The sequence below is a fragment of the Oncorhynchus keta genome, chromosome 10 (genome assembly GCF_023373465.1).
Source record: "Oncorhynchus keta strain PuntledgeMale-10-30-2019 chromosome 10, Oket_V2, whole genome shotgun sequence".
Lineage (NCBI taxonomy): Eukaryota > Metazoa > Chordata > Actinopteri > Salmoniformes > Salmonidae > Oncorhynchus > Oncorhynchus keta.
The window spans coordinates 19,702,899-19,725,179 of record NC_068430.1 but is presented as its reverse complement, the minus strand read 5'-3'; the positions used below and the strand labels follow the sequence as shown (position 1 = coordinate 19,725,179).

Sequence of the window (22,281 nt, the reverse complement as noted above, 5' to 3'; positions counted from 1 at the left end):
CAAATTCTCTTATATCAAAGAGATTATATATTACATCTACTCCATTATCTCAAATTCACAAAATCATGCAATTTGCATTTTCAAAAATAGAGAGAATAGACAAATGAGCCAAGAGGGACACATATTTTAGGTAGAATAGTCAACCATAGTCAAATGTCAAAACATGAAAATATGACCAATGCATCTCCGGTGTACAGTATGTGCATCAGGTCGTCGCTGGCTAAGCATTGGGAGAGAGATTGGAAGGGTTTTCTGCAATGTTCTTATATAGTAATTCCCAGAAGTACACACAATCTACTGGACTATAAATCACCGGCCCTTGGGCGAGGTTTCAACCAAGTATGGATAGTGTTTATAGTGTTTAGACTGGATCCAGCTGTTTGGTCACACACAATGCTGCAGAGATGCAATCAATTTGGCAGATTAGTGCATTGACAGACAGAGCAACATCCAACCAGCAATCAATACATACTTAAGTGTTTACTTAAAGCACTGATACAGTAACCAAGGAACGATTCCCTCCATGGGCACTCATGTGTTGTATCTTTCACCCCCACCCCCCCAGGAATGGCTATCTAGCTGTCCTCCGAAACTAAACACTCTCCCCTTCTCGCCAACTGCTAAGGGGTGTGCCTACCCCAAGTAGGACAGCCAAATCAAGAAATCAGACAAGACATCCATCACTATCTAGCAGGGTGGATGGAGTAAACGACCTTGATGCAGTCTTCACACTCAATTTCAGATACCCTTGGGCTCTATTATGGAGAGATTTAAGCAGGGGGAGAGTGGCCAGCCTTCACATTAGATTCTTATGATACTGGACACGATGCAGAGAGGCTTGAGAGTAAGAGGAGAGGCGAGGGAAAGAGAAAGGTTAAGGAAGGAAAGGTGCTAGGAAAGGAAGATAGAGATGGAAAGTGGTTACGGGCAGAGAGAGTTAGAGGTTGAGCGCTTGGCAGTAATAGGAGGTAGGTACAGGAGAAGGAATGGGGAGATGAGAGGATGAGGTTCAGAGGATGGACCTCTACCTCTCCTTTAATAGGCTCTATGGATAGAGTGTGAGGAGATCTTTATTCAGCAGAAAATTATTTGATGTTGTGGTTGACTTTGCATGTAGCTTTAACGGGTTGTGAGCTCTAATTGATAATAATCTCAAGAGTGATTCATCACAAAAGCAGCACAGAGGATTGTGTGTTCTCCCGTAAGTGGCATGCAATAATTGAAAAAGCATTGTGTCTCCTCTTAACTTGAAAAACTCTTTGCACAGATGACTGTTCACAAACAGGGTCAAGAATAATCAGGTCGATTCGGTACTTCTGTATGAATAAAAATGTTGGAAATCTTAATAATTGAGCACCTCACAAGCAACCTGCTAGAACTAGTTTTAATTCAGATATAGCCCGTCTTGGACAATATTCTAATTTTGATCTCCTAAAGATTGAATCCATGTTCCTGCGTGTTACTCTGTTTTACACAATGAAAGGTGTGAGCCACTGTAGCATGCATTGTGGTCTCCTGGGACTTAATTTAGCAGTCAGTGAAACACCACCTACAGCTTTGAGTGGCATCATTGGCAAAGGTCACATGTGCTCACTGTGAAATTATCTACACATGAATTTCTCATTGACTTCTTAATACACCTGCATTTACTTGCCTGAGGTGATAATTTCCCCTTTCCTGTGTGAGGGGAAATTATGCTTGCCACTGTGTGTGTGTGCCTGATACATGATACAATTCACCAGTTGTTGTTATTACCACTGACTCCTGAGTTTGGAGTCTAGAATTGGACAATGAATACACACTGAAAAAGGTAATTGTCAAATACACCAAACTATGGAGAAGGATAGTGGATATTCAACAGTATATGGATACTGGACCTACTTATGCAATGTCAACCTTTCTTCTAAGGAAAATAAAGCAAGGGCCCAAATCATTCTCCACCCATTTTCATTGCATATATGCACACAATAGCGTTACAATGTGAACAGAAAATCAAATTTTGAACAGCGTACCATCACCATTTGGACAGGAGACAGAAAAGGGCTTTTTACACAGACCAGTGGTCAGAGGAGTCAGGGAGGGTTGTGGCATGTCCAATGGAGTGGGTGTTTTCACAGTAAAACATGTGCCTAGGGCAGGTCATGTGTAATGCATTGATCCATGTGCTGTAAGTGCAGTTGTAAAATCTCAAGCTGATACAATGGCTGCTGCCAAGTGCCTAACCAGATTCATCCAATGAAATCTATGAGCATCAATCAGCTACATTGACAGAGCTCGTCATTGACTTGATTCATGTTGAATAGATGTTCCCACCGCTTGGCAGATGACAACATGCCTCGTCTTCTCTCAATATAGTGATTTAAAATCAGTTCTGTTTATGATTAGAGGCTGTCACAATGTGCTCAGTGTTTCACATTCTTGTTCAGGCTGACCCTAACGCTGCCAAGCTGAGCACCTCCAAGAATGGGACAGTCAGAGTGCCAGGTCTACAGCAACTTCTGGCACCAAACCCTCTGACAGAGTATCTATCACAGACAAATACAATCATCCTCTCATGGATTGACTCACTGCAGCCTGCCAAGAGCTGGAATTGTAGCTGTCAGTTGTATTTCAAAATCTTGAACCCTTGACAAAAGTAAACCTACATAATGTTAATGCTCTTAACTAAGATCATCTGTTCAGCAGACACACAACTCAGATACATTGTTGTCTGTGTAACAATCTAACAACAGCATGTGACATTTGAGTACCATTCAAAATTCTTTATACCTGCTTTGTATGCTGCACATTCCCACAAGCTCCATAATGTCTGTACTACGTACAGTAGAAAGTGTCCCTGCGTTACCCCATGCAGCTGGCCTGGGGGGGAAGGGAAGGTGTGTCCGTGTTCGTTTGTGGTTCTAATAAATCTGGGAGTGCTGCTAACACTGTACAGATGTGAGGAGGCTGGAGTTTCCCCTGACTTTAAACTGGGAGCCCACAGTCTACCACCACAGGAGATGAATGGTGTGTGGGTGGGCACCTAATTGATTAGTGCATATTAAGGTTACACACTCAGGGATGGGATATATTAGAGTGGAACATACCCCTTCAGCCACCGTGCAAATTCCTCCCATTTCCAGCTCAGAGGTTGGACTGGTCTGGTCCCATGCAGCAAGGACTTGTAGGACTTGTGTCTGTGGTAGCACAGTGTTAAGCTGCAAGGATACAGAGAGGATTCCTCTGCATAGATCGCAGAGCTGTGGGCTGTGATGCCTGCCACCATCACAGCCCTGCCTTTCCCTCAGCTCTACCTAGTACTTACTGCTTAGTCACCACCTCTACCTCTGCCATTGGATCTCAAGCACTGCATACTCCTCTAACAACACAATCACAACACAATCAGCTGTCCTCAGCTGGACAATGCTGACTGGTGAAAACAGAACAGCTTTTGACCCATATTACACCCTGATAAAAACAGCTTAAAACATTCAATAGTCCAAGTGAGGAATGCAATCCTCAGACTACCCCCATAAACAAAAAGGAGAATCACCCACAGGCCCATTTAATTATCAACAAGCACTATTGAGTGGCCCATCTAAAGGTCAGTTCCAGCTGGCAATTGCGTTATTGTTTGATTATGTAAGAGCCTGTTCCCCCAGTGGAGCTCTTACAGCAAACAGAGCAGTTTTATTACCCATTAGTACTCTTTATCTCATCTGACACACTTTCCCAGGGCGTGACACAATGTAGGCTCAAACACCATTAGCATACTACATGGGTATTCCATTGCTGTGATGTCAGGAACATTTCATGAACTGCCAATCACACCACAGTAGACATACAGTACTGTACTCAGATGAACAGAGGTCTGTGCTTTACCACCCAGAATACTTAAAGAGCTGACGTCCCAATCTTTTTGTCGTTCCTGTCTTTCTTCTAACATGCTTATTTGAGTGTTTTATTTTGCCTCAGGTCTAATCCTTTGATGAGCATCAGCAGGCCCCAGACAGTCATGTGACATGCTGTAATGACATGCCACGCTGATGGGAATCTGCTGCTCCCTCCCACATTTCCCCCCGCATTTCCTCCCCCCGTCTAAACCTATTTCCTCTGTCTGTCTGTCTGTCTGTCTGTCTGTCTGTCTGTCTGTCTGTCTGTCTGTCTGTCTGTCTGTCTGTCTGTCTGTCTGTCTGTCTGTTCTGTCTGTCTGTCTGTCTGTCTGTCTGTCTGTCTGTCTGTCTGTCTGTCTGTCTGTCTGTCTAAACCTTTCCCAATCTCCCCTTCTCCACGGCTGCTGTGTGTCAGCTGGGAGGCTCTCTGCATGCCATGCAGATGTAATCTACACCTCTTAGTGCTGTGAGCAGCAATGGATCGCAGAGGGTGGCCTCCTCGGTGACAGGCAGGCTTGGCGTAGCGACACGTAAGGAGATCTGCTTTCATACATGGTGTCCCAGGGGACTGCAGTGATGGCGACTCTTGTGATGCGTACAGGGGTGAAACAGAGGCAGCGGAACTCTGCAGGCATCTGACAGCCAGACTCATGGCATGGTGCAGAGACAGAGAGGGAGTGAGAGACAGAGGTAGAGACGGTGTGAGATGTCAAGAATTAGAGTGAGAGAGGCCAGGAGACAGGGAATAAAAGAGAGAGAGATAGGGAGGGGTGAGAGAAAGTGAGAGACATTGAGAAAGAGCGAGCAAGATAGAAAGAGAGAGAGAGAGACCTGCCTGCCTGGAGGTGACAGCATTCCCTCCCACATATGCCCCCCTAGGCACAACTATGACAACACAACCAACAAAAACGGGTCACAACTCCTGCAGCTCTGTCGCACGCTGGGTATGTACATAGTCAATGGTAGGCTTCGAGGGGACTCCCATGGTAGGTACACCTATAGCTCATCTCTTGGCAGTAGTACTGTAGACTACTTTATCACTGACCTCAACCCAGAGTCTCTCAGAGCGTTCACAGTCAGCCCACTGACACCCCTATCAGACCACAGCAAAATCACAGTCTACTTAAACAGAGCAATACTCAATCATGAGGCATCAAAGCCAAAGGAACTGAGTAACATTAAGAAATGCTATAGATGGAAGGAATACAGTTTGAAAACCTACCAAAAAACAATTAGGCAACAACAAATTCAATCCCTTTTAGACAATTTCCTGGGTAAAACGTTCCACTGTAATAGTGAAGGTGTAAACTTGGCAGTAGAAAATCTTAACAGTATATTTGACCTCTCAGCTTCCCTATCAAATCTAAAAATCTCAAATAGAAAACCAAAGAAAATTAACAATAATGACAAATGGTTTGATGAAGAATGCAAAAATCTAAGAAAGAAATTGAGAAACCTGTCCAACCAAAAACATAGAGACACAGAAAACCTGAGTCTACGCCTTCACTATGGTGAATCACTAAAACAATACAGAAATACACTACGGAAAAAGAAGGAACAGCATGTCAGAAATCAGCTCAATGTAATTGAAGAATCCATGGACTCTAACCACTTCTGGGAAAACTGTTCGCTGCTCTGGCCCCCCAATGGTGGAACAAACTCCCTCACGACGCCAGGAGTCAATCACCACCTTCCGGAGACACCTGAAACCCCACCTCTTTAAGGAATACCTAGGATAGGATAAGTAATAAGTAATCCTTCTCACCCCCCTAAAAGATTTAGATGCACTATTGTAAAGTGGCTGTTCCACTGGATGTCATAAGGTGAATGCACCAATTTGTAAGTCGCTCTGGATAAGAGCGTCTGCTAAATGACTTAAATGTAAATGTAAATGGGAAAATTGGAAAACACTAAACAAACAACAACACGAAGAATTATCTATCCAAAATGGAGATGTATGGGTAAACCACTTATCCAATCTTTTTGGCTCTATAACAAAGAATAAAGAGCAAAAACATATACATGATCAAATACAGATCTTAGAATCAACTATTAAAGACTACCAGAACCCACTGGATTCTCCAATTACATTGAATGAGTTACAGGACAAAATAAAAACCCTCCAACCCAAAAAGGCCTGTGGTGTTAATATAATAATATAATAATATATGCCATTTAGCAGACGCTTTTATCCAAAGCGACTTACAGTCATGTGTGCATACATTCTACGTATGGGTGGTCCCGGGAATCGAACCCACTATCCTGGCGTTACAAGCGCCATGCTCTACCAACTGAGCCACAGAAGGACCAGTGGCTCAGGATGGTATCCTCAATGAAATGATCAAATATACAGACAACAAATTGGCTATACTAAAACTCTTTAACATCATCCTTAGCTCTGGCATCTTCCCCAATATTTGGAACCAAGGACTGATCAACCCAATCCACAAAAGTGGAGACAAATTTGACCCCAATAACTACCGTGGAATATGCATCAACAGTAACCTTGGGAAAATCCTCTGCATTATCATTAACAGCAGACTCGTACATTTCCTCAATGAAAACAATGTACTGAGCAAATGTCAAATTGGCTTTTTACCAAATTACCGTACAACAGACCATGTATTCACCCTGCATACCCTAATTGACCACCAAACAAACCAAAACAAAAGCAAAGTCTTCTCATGCTTTGTTGATTTCAAAAAAGCCTTTGACTCAATTTTGCATGAGGGTCTGCTATACAAACTGATGGAAAGTGGTGTTGGGGGTAAAACATACGACATTATAAAATCCATGTTCACAAACAACAAGTGTGCGGTTAACACTGGCAAAAAACAAACATATTTCTTCACACAGGGTCGTCGGGTGAGACAGGGATACGGCTTAAGCCCCACCCTCTTCAACATATATATCAACAAATTGGCGCGGGCACTAGAAAAGTCTGCAGCACCCGGCCTCACCCTACTAGAATCCGAAGTCAAATGTCTGCTGTTTGCTGATGATCTGGTGCTTCTGTCACCAACCAAGGAGGGCCTACAGCAGCACCTAGATCTTATGCACAGATTCTGTCAGACCTGGGCCCTAACAGTAAATCTCAGTAAGACCAAAATAATGGTGTTCCAAAAAAGGTCCAGTCACCAGGACCACAAATACAAATTCCATCTAGACACTGTTGCCCTAGAGCACTAAAAAACTATACATACCTTGGCCTAAACATCAGCGCCACAGGTAACTTCCACAAAGCTGTGAACGATCTGAGAGACAAGGCAAGAAGGGCATTCTATGCCATCAAAAGGAATATAAATTTCAACATACCAATTAGGATTTGGCTAAAAATACTTGAATCAGTCATAGAGCCCATTGCCCTTTATGGTTGTGAGGTCTGGGGTCCGCTCACCAACCAAGACTTCACAAAATGGGACAAACACCAAATTGAGACTCTGCACGCAGAATTCTGCAAAAATATCCTCCGTGTACAACGTGGAACACCAAATAATGCATGCAGAGCAGAATTAGGCCGATACCCACAAATGATCAAAATCCAGAAAAGAGCCGTTAAATTCTATAACCACTTACAAGGAAGTGATTCCCAAACCTTCCACAACAAAGCTATCACCTACAGAGAGATGAACCTGGAGAAGAGTCTCCTAAGCAAGCTGGTCCTGGGGCTCTGTTCACAAACACAAACACACCCTACAGAGCCCCAGGACAGCAGCACAATTAGACCTAACCAAATCATGAGAAAACAAAAAGAGAATTACTTGACACATTGGAAAGAATTAACAAAAAAACAGAGCAAACTAGAATGCTATTTGGCCCTACACAGAGAGTACACAGCGGCAGAATACCTGTGACTGACCCAAAATTAAGGAAAGCTTTGACTATTTACAGACTCAGTGAGAATAGCCTTGCTATTGAGAAAAGCCGCCATAGGCAGACATGGCTCTCAAGAGAAGACAGGCTATGTGCTCACTGCCCACAAAATGAGGTGGAAACTGAGCTGCACTTCCTAACATATTTCCCTCAGATTACACAGATCCACAAAGAATTCGAAAACAAATCCAATTTTGATAAACTCCCATATCTACTGGGTGAAATTCCACAGTGTGCCATCACAGCAGCAAGATTTGTGACCTGTTGCCACGAGAAAAGGGCAACCAGTGAAGAACACACACCATTGTAAATACAACCCATATTTATGCTTATTTATTTTATCTTGTGTCCTTTACCATTTGTACATTGTTAAAACACTGTATATATATAATATGACATTTGTAATGTCTTTATTGTTTTGAAACTTCTTTATATGTAATGTTACTGTTAATTTTTATTGTTTATTTCACTTTATATATTCACTTTATATATTATCTACCTCACTTGCTTTGGCAATGTTAACACATGTTTCCCATGCCATTAAAGCCCTTGAATTGAATTGAATTGAATTGAGAGAGAGAGCTTCTGCAGAGAGAGTTCTTCTGCAAAAAAATATTGAATTAGAGTTGGATAAATGTAGATAAACTAGATAATTTTTTCTCGCAAGGACTTATACAGGATACTAACCTCAACATTAAAACCTTCAATCAAAATCAAAATTCCATACCTAAAACTTTGATTTTGGACTAAATTACTTGAATGGACTATTACTACTAAGAACTATCTAGAGAAAACTTCTCACGAACTTACAGAAGAAACACAGCGGAACCTGGAAATACCATCCAACACAAAACTGAGTGAGTAATATTCAGTCTGATGCTACTTCTGAAGCCAAAAAGTAAAAGACAATATCTAGGTAATTTTGTTATATAAAGCTAAGTAAATACGCATACTAAGCTACCCAGCTGCTATTACAGAGCCGACCTGGAGGCACCTTCAATTAGCACTGAAGTGTGAAGTCAGATGTGTGAAAACTCTTGAGCCCAACAATGGCAGGAGAGTTTCACAGGGTAGAAACTCAGAATACTAGACATTGAGGAAATTGAAACAAGTCTGGGACAGTAATGGTGCAGGACATACTCATGCAGTTTCAGCAGAACTATTACAGGATCAAAGAGCAAGCACAGCAGGAAAAGATCTCTCTCTGTGACGACTCCCCCATCCTGACTCAGTCAGATCACACCTCTTCAAACTGTCCTGCAGACGAGGATAGTCACCCCCAGCACTGAACACACACAGGCACCACAACTACATTGCTCCTCCATAATTGAGAGTGATAAATTCACAGAGCTGGAGAGAGACATTGTGGAGCTCAGAGAGCTAGTCCACACAATCCAGACAGAACATACCCACAAAACAGACCACCACAACAACTGTGCTTCAAAACCTGTAAACCTGGCCCACCACTCCACCCTGGACTTGAACAGCCTTTAGGACCAGGTCCACCTCTACAAGGCGGCAATTCCAATCCCAGGACCCTGAAGGACGTCACCCTCAACCGTAGCCTCAGCGCCTCACACAGGAGCTATGGACACCCTTCCCAGACCAGCGAGACCCACTCCCAGGCCTGCATCGAGAGAACCCATGCCAAGAGGACCTACACCCAGAACACAGCATCACCAGCCACACCCCAAGCGAACCCTGGCCACACCTTATATAGGCCCTCCCATATCAGACCTATGTCCCATCTGCCCACACCATGCGGCAAGGACCTCAACACGACAGCAGGATATATGCCCAGGGTGTGAGCAGAACAACAGGCCCAACCCCCGCTATTAAAACCACCCAAGCCCCATCCCTTAGCCTAAGAGGTATGTATCAGATGCTCAACATGCTATGCTCACACCTACTGTGATGGTCCTATACCACAAAAAAAACAACACTAGACACTATGGAACACAAAGAGTTTACTATCTCATCCTGCAATTTACAAGATCTAAGGTCATCTGCCTTTGGCCTAAAGAGCAGAAACCCAGACTTTATAAAAGAAATTGGAAATACAGACATTGTAATCTTACAAGAAACATGGTATAAAGGAGACAGACCCACTGGTTACCCTCTAGGTTACAGAGAGCTGGTAGTCCCATCCACCAAACTACCAGGTGTGAAACAGGGGGTATGCTAATTTGGTATAGACCAGACCTAACCCACTCTATTAAATTAGTCAAAACAGGAACATTTTACATCTGTCTATCCCCCCAATAGAATGCCAATGCTTTAACGATGACCTCAACCCAGAGTCACTTAGAGGTGTCAGTGGACTGACTGTGGACGCTCTGTCAGATCACTGCAAAATCACACTCTACTTGAACAGAGTTATGATCAATCTTTAGGCAGCAAAGTCTAAATAACTGAATAATATTAAGAAATGCTATAGATGGAAGGAGAATAGTGTGGAAATCTACCAAAAAACAATTAGGCAACAAAAAATGCAGTCCCTTCTAAACAATTCCCTGGACAAAAGGTTTTACTGTAATAGTGAAAGTGTAAACCTGGCAGTAGAAAACCTAAACAGTTCATTTCACCTCTCATCTCAAAAAATGTCAAGTTGACAACCTAAGAAAATGAACAACAATGACAAATGGTTTGATGAAGAATGCAAACACCTTAGGTTTCTAAATTTCTTTCTATCCAACCAAAAACATAGAGACCCAGAAAACCTGTACCTATGCCTTCACTATGGGGAGACACTAAAACAGTACAGAAATACACTATGGAAAAAGAAGGAACTCAATGTAATTAAAGAATCCATAGAACCTAACTATTTCTGGGAAAATTGGAAAACTCAAACTAAACAAACAACAAAGAGTTGTCTATCCAAAACAGAAATGTATGGATAAACCACTTCTCCAATCTTTTTGTCTCTATAACAAAGCACAGCAAAAACATATACATGATCAAATACAAATCTTAGAATCAACAATTAAAGACTACCAGAACCCACTGGATTCTCCAATTACATTGAATGAACTACAAGGCAAAATACAAACCCTCCAACCCAAAAAGGCCTGTGGGGTTGATGGTTTTCTAAATTAAATTATTAAATATACAGACCACAAATTTCAATTGGCTATACTTAAACTCTTTAACATATATATATATATGCCATTTAGCAGACGCTTTTATCCAAAGCGACTTACAGTCATGTGTGCATACATCCTCAGCTCTGGCATCTTCCCCAATATTTTGATCCAAGGACTGATCACCCCAATCCACAAAAGTGGAGACAAATTTGACCCTAGTAACTACAGCAATTTTGGGGAAATCCTATGCATTATCATTAACAACAGACTTGTACATTTTCCCAGCTAAAACCATGTACTGAGCAAATGTCAAATTGGCTTTTTACCAAATTATTGTACAACTGACCACGTATTCACCCTGCACACCCAAATTGACAAACAAACCAAAATTAAGGCAAAGTCTTCTCATGCTTTGTTGATTTAAAAAAAAAGTTTTTGACTCAATTTGGCATGAGGGTCTGCTATACAAATTGACAGAAAGTGGTGTTGGGGGAAAAACATGACATCTTCCCCGCGGGCGCTCGAGCCGGGCTCCCCAGCATTACACACTCCTGCCACCATCACTACGCACACCAGCCTTCCCCGTCACACGCATCAGCAATTTATTGGACTCACCTGGACTCAATCACCTGTTTATTACCTCCCCTATATTTGTCAGTTCTCCAGCTCTGTTCCCCGCTGTTGCATCGATTGTCGTCTGTCTTTGTATTCCCATGTTCTGACGCTATTCCTGTCTTGTTACATTTCTGTTCCTAACTAAATGTTGACTCCCCGTACCTGCTTCTCATCTCCAGCGTCGGTCCTTACATGACATAAAATCCATGTACACAAACAAGTGTGCGGTTAAAATTGGAAAAAACCACACGCATTTCTTTCCACAGGGCCGGGGGTGAGACAGGTATGCAGCTTAAACTCCACCCTCTTCAACATATATATCAAATCAAACCAAATCATGAGAAAACAAAAAGATAACTACTTGAATTTACAAAAAAAAGAGGAAACTACAATGCTATTTGGCCTAAACAGAGAGTACACATTGGCAGAATACCTGACCACTGTGACTGACCCAAAATTAAGGAAATCTTTGACTATGTACAGACTCAGTAAGCATAGGCTTGCTATTGAGAAAGGATGCCAAAAGCAGACCTGGCTCTCAAGAGAAGACAGGCTATGTGCACACTACCCACAAAATTAAGTGGAAACTGAGCTGTACTTTCTATCCTCCTGCCAAATATTAGAGACACATATTTCCCTCAGATTATACAGATCCACAAAGAATTCTATTTTTTTTTTTTTTTTGATAAAGTCCCATATCTATTGTGTGAAATACGACAGTGTGCCATCACAGCAGCAACATGTATGATCTGTTGCCCCAAGAAAAGAGCAACCAGTGAAGAACAAACACCTTTGTAAATCAACCTAGATTTATTTATCTTCCCTTTTGTACTTTAACTATTTGCACATCATTACAACACTGTATATAGACATAATGACATTTTAATTTTTTAAATTATTTTGGAACTTTTGTGAGTGTAATGTTTACTGTTACTTCTTTTTGTTTATTTCACTTTTGTTTATGATCTATTACACTTGCTTTGGCAATGTAAACATATGTTTCCCATGCCAATAAAGCCCCTTAAATTGAAATTGAGAGAGACATACAGAGAGGCTAATAAAAGGGAGAGAGACTGGGAGAGAGAGAGACAGCCTGAGTTTAGAGAGTGAGGTTCTAGAGACACAGCACTCATGTTATATTGAATGTGGATTATTATCAGAGTGAGATAAGCTCTTAGAGATTTACACAGAAAAACTCACAGCTGTAATCGCTGCCAAAGGTGATTCTGACATGTATTGACTCAGGGGTGTGAATAATTATGCAAATGAGATATTTCTGAATTTCATTTTCAATAAATTAGCAAAAATGTCTAAAAACATGTTTTCACTTTGTCATTATGGGGTATTGTATGTATGTGGGTGTTAATCCATTTTTAATTCAGGCTGTAACACTTTCTGAAGGCACCATATATTTTTTGATACATATTTAACCACTTTTTTTAGGTACTAAACTACTTCCATATATACAAAACGTTGTGTTCGAGAGTCTCATCTTTCTAAAGAGGGGTCATATTAGTTAGTTCGGAAGCTACAGACCTTCGGATGCTACAGACATTTTTGTGAGAAGACTGATTTTCGGGATGTCTCATGGCCTGACAAACACCTCAGTAGCTCTGCCACCTTCCACCGCAGATACAAAAGACCGACATGGACGGATACGATGGATTGAGACGTAGCCCATGCAAAATAAACACATCTCTAGCTTGAACAGACTGATTTGTATGGGCATTTGCTATTATGCTAATTTGATTTCCGCAGTGGCACAGACATGGACTCTACTGTAGAATGGATTTACAGAGAGTGTGCATGTGTGTAGAATCCGCTATCAACGCCAAAAGCCGGTGTTTAGAGTGTCAAGGGATCTCGTTTGCAGAGCGCGTAGGGATACGTGTGTGTGGAGAGCTTTTGTTCCTGGTCTGTTAGCTACATGCTTACGTCCATGAGGCATCATTAGAGTGCAGGCAGGTCTGTGCTGAGCGCAGAGTGTAGGGGAGAACAGACAAGGGCACTTCAGAGAGTGGTCAGAGGTCACACCAGCCACAGAACAAACACAGCCCCTGCTATGCTGGCTGCCTCTGAAGCTGACATGTGACATGACTGGGCTCTTGCTCAGTGCTACCGTGCAGAGTTTTTGCTTTGATGGAGAAGTATGTGTTGAAACATGTCAGCACCTTTATGATGATGGTAAATCCGGCGCTCAGCTTAAAATTAAGTGATACATCAAGAGCTCCTTTTTAAAAATCTAGTTCATTTATAGGCACTAGTTCATTTCAGGACTCATAAAAGAAGCACTCTGTTCAATGAAAAATCAGAGGAGAGGAGAAGACAGAGGGAGGAAGAGAGAGAACATCGGAACAGCTTTGGTTTGTTGTTTCCAACTCCCTCAACACTTACTGGCTCCCCCCAGTAGTATCTCATGCTAAAATATGACAGCTGTTTAAAACTATAAAAACAAATAAAGGATGGTAGTTTTTCAGATAATACACACAGACTGTCATCAACATTTATAGACTGGCTAAGATATGGACTGGGAATATCAAAAATAGAAACAAGAGGGATATTATATTCAGTGGGGCAACATTGAAAACACTCCAGGTAGAATGTTAATGACCCTATGACCTATCCTGGAGGAAAATAACTTAGCTTGCACCTCCATCTCATGTCTGTTTCTCTGGAACAGCCAGGCAAAGCTTGGTGTTAAAGGAGACTGACAGTGTTGAAGGGGTATAATGATGAGAGAGGAGTGAGATGCTGTGCAAGTGCACACCCGACGAAAAGCAGAGGTAATTTGCTGCATTAAGCCACCTGATAAATCACTCCCCACTCTCAATGGAAGAGTGCTAACAGACATTGCTCACACAAATTAGGGTGAATCAGTGAGGCAACGCTGCGGAAGACGAGTGTATGCCGGCCCTGTCAAAACACACACATACACACACACAATGGATAGGGGTATCCTGTTTCCAACATTCCATATTAATCAAAAGAAGTGCAATAAACTTTACTTGTAGAAAGCCAACAGTTCAGTGCTATATCATGGCCTATACTGTATATCAACACTGAAGAATAGCATATTGGTGTCACAGTGAAAACCTTGTGAAAGGCTACAGAATGGCTGAGAGGGACAGACACCTCACTTTCCTGAGGTCACATATGCTCATGTCAGTCATGTCTTGTGGGAATACAAAGCATGACAGAACAAGGTAGTTGACTGGACACCTGACTCCTTTCCTGTGCTCTGAAGCTGGAGCTGCACTTAGTTTCAGCGCCATGCAGCCTGGGGAAACATAATACAGTAGGCCAGGGTCACAAAGGGAGAACGGAGCCGCATGCCTGCCTGCCCACGCCACAGAGCACCAAGTGAGCACAAAATAAATTATATTTGCACACCCATTGGAGGAGTCAAGTCCTGGAGACCACCTGATTAATTTCTTCTTGAGGGCTATTCATCTTTTCAAGCACCAGAATCACTTTGCCTCTCAGGAAGGGGAGACAAGATTGAGTTTTATATGAGTATGAACCAAGAGCCGCTGCTCTCTGTGTGTGGGAGAGAAGGACTGTGACTATACTGTCCTTGCCCCCCTGCCCTCCCATTGAAAAAAATTGCTTTCTGTCAGGATAATACTTATAAGGTCGATTTCATGTAGGAATTTCCACCGTTGCAGTGTGCTTAGTACTGAGGAGCAACAAGGTCTCAGCAAATAAGCTTTAGCAGTGACAGTAAGCTGCTTCATCTGTAAGTATCCACCATTGGTAAAACGTGTCTTCAGAGACATTTGACCCAAGACATCCATGATACTGTAGATCCTCTGTTCAAGCCCTGTTGACCACATACTCACACAAAGCCAACTCAGTGGCCTTGTGGTTAGAGTGTCCGCCCTCAGGTTGGAGATCGAATCCTCGGCCGTGTCGTACCAAAGACAAAAAATTGGACCCGATATGTCTCTGCGTGGCACTTAGCATTAAGTAGATAGATTGGGGGTAAGGCCCTGCGTTAGACTAGCGTCCTGTCCTGGGGATGTAGGCTACTTGTACATTAAGCTGCCTCACACTACAGAAACAGGAGATAGACTCCTGCTCCGATGTGCCGTTCTGGTTCGCCCAAGGCTTGTGTAAGGCTACTTACTTAATCGTCAACTACATTCGGGTCTAATCCTATCTATCTTCAGCAGTGATGGATAAGTGGTAGGCAGCTACAGGGGGAAATCTCTGTCATTAGCCCAGAGAAGAGAGTAATTACTGCAGTGTGTTGACCTCACTGGGGTCAAAGGGCAAGCACACTGCCACAGAAGGGGAAAGGGGATACCTAGTCAGTCGCACAACTGAATGCATTCAACAAAAATGTATCTTCTGCATTTAACCCCACGGCTGGCTGCCTTAATCGATGTCCAGGTCATCGGCACCTGGGGAGTAGTTGTTGTTGTTGGGTGTTAACTGCCTTGCTCAAGGGCAGGACAGCAGATCTTGCCAGCTCAGGGATTTGAACCAGAGATCTTTTGGTTACCTTGTAATTAAATCTCTGTCAAAACACAGCATACACATTCAATTAATTAACGCCTTGTATAATTTATTAGGCACATGACTTATACTGCCGGGGTAGTCCTTTGAAAAACTCCTGGGTGAACAGTATGAATTTCAGACTAATACTTCATCGAGCTCTGAGAAGGCTGCAGTTATGGGGGACACGCAAGCCACTTTAAGATGAAAAACAGCTATTGTCACTTAATCAATGTGTCACTTAATCAATGTGAAACCACAGAGGAGAAGCAGCCCGCAGGGCCCCACAGTCCCCAGAATGGAGGTGTCTTTAAAAATGGGCTGTAGTCTCATCCCAGTCATACTGTGCATCGGTATGTATGGAGTGGTGGTTTGTCTCTGCCTGCTCTCTGCTCTCCGGCCCTCTGCTTCTCCATCTGTGCGCTGACTCGGGGAGCTCTTTTCTCTCAAACGAACAGCTACCGTGCTCCGCTCCACACAGAGCCCTCATCCATCTGCCTGACATGTGCTTCCTTGTTTGTTTTCGCTCCACGCCCCCGAGACGCAGGCAGCTGATGGTATTGAGCTGTGTTGACGGCACTCCTCCATTCATGCCAGATGAATCAATCACTCCTCCTGCACGCTGCGGTGAGTCCCTCGTTTAGCCACCAATCTCCTCTTCTCCAATCAATATGGAGTTTCTGCAGGGGCTTACTGTACTGCTGCCTCTACGAGCAAAAATATAAAATTTCTTCCCTACAAGTCACCCCAGCAGCTAAACTGTACACATGAATGAAAAATGACAAGTACTCAATAAGTGCCTTGAAAAGCAAATAAGATCTAACTTTGGACATTTGACTTCAGACAGTAACAATGTGTGAACATATCTGAGTTGAACCCAAAGGTTTCTTAGTGTTGTCAGGGTACTAACTCTTTTGGGCGGATAGACACTGCATACATGAAAACTCAAATGTCTCAAGATACATTTTAAAGCAGCAGCTGATATTTCCTGTTGGGGTTTGTCCAGTTTTGTTGTCTCCCAACAACCACCACTATCTCTTTACTTCAGAGGAAATAGCTGTGTGTGAATTGCATGTGCTAATCTAACAGCCTGCAAACAAAGTGCAACGCAATGACCGCGTCACCTTGAGGACACTTGAGTGATCTGCATAATTAAACACATATGTTGTATTATCAAAATGCTTAGCTTGGTATGAATAGCCTTCATCAAAGAAACACCTGCACAGAGGCACAAAGTACAGAAGCTTTTTGAAACTCCTCAAGTAAGCGATGACACTTAACTAAAATGCCATGTATCCAATACAAAACATGCAACATTTCCATGTTTGATGAAATGTCTGCATGAAGATAGAAAATACAAAATTAAGAATAAAATCAAATCATCAAATCTAATGTTATTTGTCACATACACATGGTTAGCAGATGTTATTAGTCACATACACATGGTTAGCAGATGTTAATGGTCACATACACATGGTTAGCAGATGTTAATGGTCACATACACATGGTTAGCAGATGTTCATGCGAGTGTAGTGAAATGTTTGTGCTTCTGGTTCCGACAGTGCAGTAATATCTAACAGGTAATCAAAACAATTCCCCCAAAACTGCCTAATACACACAAATCTAAAAAGGGGTGAATGAGGATATGTACATATAAATATATGGGGGAACGATGGCCGAGTGGCATAGGCAAGGTGCAATAGATGGTATAATATACAGTATATACATATGATATAAGTAATGTAAGATATGTAAACATTATTAAAGTGTCATTGTTTAAAGTGATCCATTTGTTAAAGTTACCAGTGATTGGGTCTCCATGTAGGCAGCAGCCTCTCTGTGTTAATGATAGCTGTTTAGCAGTTTGATGGCCTTGAGATAGAAGCTGTTCTTCAGTCTCTCGGTCCCAGCTTTAGAGAAGTCATCATCATTGATTGAATGCAAACAAGCTGTCATTCATGTACAGTACATAGAGGTAATTACGGCATATTCTCCACGACGCCCATCTAATGATTATCATCGATATCATCCTCATCACGATCATCACCAGTATCTGGTGTGGAAGTAGCAGTATTGACTGTGAACAGTCTCTCTCCGCCTCTCTCTGTGTTCTGCTCCTGGAATGCCTGCTGCCCACAGGCTGTGCAGAGATCCACAGCCCCTCATTTGCCCTCTCTCCCAGCTCCTGGATCAGCTGGCTGGGGCTGTCCGCAGCAGAAGGGAGGGCACTGGTCTTCCTCTCGGCTGACACGAGAGCAGCACAGGACTCCTGGGAGAGTAGGGGGTAGGCAAGCTGGAGGAGGCTGGCCTCGGCACACTCTCCTCCTCTTCCCCCCTCTGTCAGCACAGTCACGTTCTTGGGTTCTGTCAGACTCCTCTATGCTGTGTGACTGGGGAGTTCTACTGGAGCCTTTCTCCTCTTCCAACACCACAGTTTCCAGAACCTCCAACTCCAGCTCCAGGTCAATTTTCCTTAGGGACACTTTCTGTAGGGGATCAGCCAGAGGGGTCACCTTCCTGGACCTGACAAAGAGAGAGAGGACGGGATGAGACAGTCAGGCAAGTACATCAAAGATGGATCAGTTTGTCTTATTAAAATAATTAGAAATCTCAAAACCCCAACTGAAACCATTTGAAGAGCTGCTTTTCCAACACTGAGTTGTGGGTATTATGACTAATGCTGTATGTCTGACTGCATTTCCTACAAAAAATACAGCAACAAGATCTCAATCTACAAATCTAATATCCATTACCCAAATCCCAGCCTCATCTGAATGCTAAGTAGACAGCAATTCACAGAGGCCTGAGCTCAATGAAATATTGAAGTAATGTTTAATAATCATGTAGGAAGATGAGTGTGTCTGATATGCAGGTTCTGCCCCCTGAGTCTCTGCCTGAAGCTCTCCCTGCGGGAGGTGATAAGAGAGCGAGGAGGATTACAGAGTTTACAGGACTCCATCCAGCACTGCCATCTCCTTCTCCCCACCCCCACACAGACAGACTGACACAATACAAAAAGCTGCTGCTGCTGGTACTGCATGGAGCTACTGCACTCTGGCTTCTGGAGGGATAAGAGTAAGGCATTCTGAAGAATCCCATTCTGTATTCCGACAGTGGATTTTTCATCTAGATAGGAGCAGAATGTTTATTTTTCCGGACACCAGAAAAAGTGATGAAGACATCTTGTTCTTGTCTTTCAGTTTTTCCCATTCTGGTACATCAAAGAGACATTTTTAATATCTCAATTGTCAGCAGGGATTGTTATTAGTGACGATGGTGGTATTCTGTAAAGAATTCTGCTTGTCATGAGGAGAGACTCCCATTAGCATCTATATTATATACAGGGAACTGCCAAAATAAAGGAAACACCAACAAAGTGTCTTAATAGGGTGTTGTACCACCACAAGCCAACAGCTTCAATGCACCATGGCATAGATTTTTCAATTGTCTGGAACTCTAATGAAGGAATGCAGCACAATTCTTCCACTAGAAATGACATAATTTGGTGTTTTGTTGATGGTGGTGGAAAACATTCTCAGGCGCCACTCCAGAATCTCCCATCAGTGTTCAAATGGGTTGTGATCTGGTGACAGACGGCCATTGCATATGGTTTACATCATTTTCATGCTCATCAAACCACTTATGCCCTGTGGATGGGGGAATTGTCATCCTATGGGGGCATAGCCATGGTAGCCAAAATAATGCCCTGCCCTGAGCATTATGGGATGTTAATTGCTTAATTAAATCAGGAACCACACCTGTGTGGAAGCACCTGCTTTCAATATACTTTGTATCCCTGTGTTAGAATTATTTTGGCAGTTACATGTATATTAAGAGGTACTTCTAATAATAATACAATAAATAATTTATATTCTAAATGTTTTTTTGCCATCTATATTCACATTCTGTACCAAAGTCAACCTTCCGACTGCAGAAGAAAAAGGAGACCAACAAGCTATAGAACACGGCAAGAATAAATTCAAGGGTTGGATAGAGTAAACGTGTCAAGTAACCTTGAGAATAGTCAAATAGACACCAGGCACACAACCAGCATTTACTGTGTCAATAAATGTTGGGTCAAAAAAATCAAATTCAGACTCCTTTGAATAGATTGATGCAAATGTAGAGAATGGACTCATCAACTAGCACATTAAAGCATGTTGATATCATGCATATTCTATCCCAAGGAGAGCTGCCACATTACATTGGATTTCTATAAAAGAGGAGTAGTTTTATCCCTAATAAAAGGTCTCCTCCAACACCCATAATGTAAAGCCACTGGGGAATTAGGAGTCCCGGGCCTTATACATTATTCATGAAGCTAAACCAGCGCAGGATGTTGCCAAAACTCAAATGGCAGCTATTTTTCCACAGTGCAGCCGTAGTGATTAATAGCTGACCTTGTGCGGGTCGGCCTTCTGCAGGGTCGATGTCCAGCGGGCCAGCCTCCCGCGGGTCAGCCTCCAGCTCCATTCAGGGCGAGATAAAGGACGAGCCTGCAGTTCTCCACAGCCATTGAGCTCCTTACACCTCAGCCACACTGAGGCTCCTGCTGCCCTCCTCAGCCCAATTACCCCACCGCTGAGAGCCAAGACAGCTCCTTATAACTGCAAAAGCTTAATGATCTCCCACTCCGGGGAGGAAACCATTTACACAGCAAACATGGAGGGATGTGTACTCATGTAGGACCTCGGAAGAGACTGTGTTAACAGATCCTATAGCTAGTGGTGGTGCTATATCAAATTAAACATAAAATGTCCATTCGGGAAATGAGAGTAAGAGTATGGAGAAAGTAAGTACAGAGAAAACATGACTGACCCATGACTCAAGTCCTACAAAAAAAACAAGGAATTGAAGGAGAACAATTACTCTGACAGTGAGTAACGGATGGTTAGGCATGCATATGACCCATAATAACACCCCCACCAGTGTGTGGAGAGTCAGACCCCACATGGAGACTGTAGACGATGGGTCTACAAAAGCCCTTCCTGGAGTAGAGCAGGCTGGCTGACTGGTTCTGGCTGGAGAGCCTCCTATAGCACTGCCACTTCAAAGCAGCACCCCCCTCTTCTACCCCCCTCCTCCTGTGATCTTTTTCCCCTGTGGGAAGTCATTATTGAGTTAACATTGGAGGCTCTGTGCTTGTTTTCTCGCCTCCCTCTCTTTCTCCCTCACTCTGTGCTGCGGTGGGAAAAGCCCGGCTTGCGGTGAATACAAAGGCTGCTTTCGGAGAAAGGGAATAATGTTGTACACAGTTCAGTCATTAATAAACCACTGTTGTGGGTTGCCCTTATTAACTGAGGAGGGACGGCTTTTTAAGGTTGGAAAACTTCTGTAAAGAAAAACATTATTCTGTCAGACACAAAACTTATTGGATGAGGATGGGAACAGGGTGGTAGGGAGAAGGACAGCTAGACTGAGGCAATTACAGACATGCATTTCTTTCATCAGCCTCATGTTCAATGACGTCATAAAACATTCAACACATGTCCCTACTCATTCTCCTTAGGCTTGGATTTCCTGACTTCCTGAGTTTGATGGAGTGTGTGAAGGAGAGTGTGAGTAACACTGAAGACCTGTGTCAGAGGCATTATGCTGTATAACGAGGTGTTTGGAGTCCTATCAGGTGGGTTACACAGTCAGTCACTTCTCTCCAGCCATGTGTTGGTAACCTGCTATGCTGCCCACCTTTACCTCCCCACTGATCTCACAACACCCCTCTCACGGGACAGTTGACAGTCAGTGGATCTCACAACACCCCTCTCACGGGACAGTTGACAGTCAGTGGATCTCACAACAACCCTCTCACGGGACAGTTGACAGTCAGTGGATCTCACAACACCCCTCTCACGGGACAGTTGACAGTCAGTGGATCTCACAACACCCCTCTCACGGGACAGTTGACAGTCAGTGGATCTCACAACAACCCTCTCACAGGACAGTTGACAGTCAGTGGATCTCACAACACCCCTCTCACGGGACAGTTGACAGTCAGTGGATCTCACAACAACCCTCTCACAGGACAGTTGACAGTCAGTGGATCTCACAACACCCCTCTCACGGGACAGTTGACAGTCAGTGGATCTCACAACAACCCTCTCACGGGACAGTTGACAGTCAGTGGATCTCACAACACCCCTCTCACGGGACAGTTGACAGTCAGTGGATCTCACAACACCCCTCTCACGGGACAGTTGACAGTCAGTGGATCTCACAACACCCCTCTCACGGGACAGTTGACAGTCAGTGGATCTCACAACACCCCTCTCACGGGACAGTTGACAGTCAGTGGATCTCACAACACCCCTCTCACAGGACAGTTGACAGTCAGTGGATCTCAC

General features: G+C 43.2%; 1 pseudogene; it reads right to left on the bottom strand.

Annotated features, from left to right (window-relative positions):
* Positions 1-17,552: 17,552 nt before the first annotated feature.
* Positions 17,553-22,281, bottom strand: part of LOC118389634 (protein SHQ1 homolog) — a 55,498-nt pseudogene continuing 50,769 nt past the window's right edge.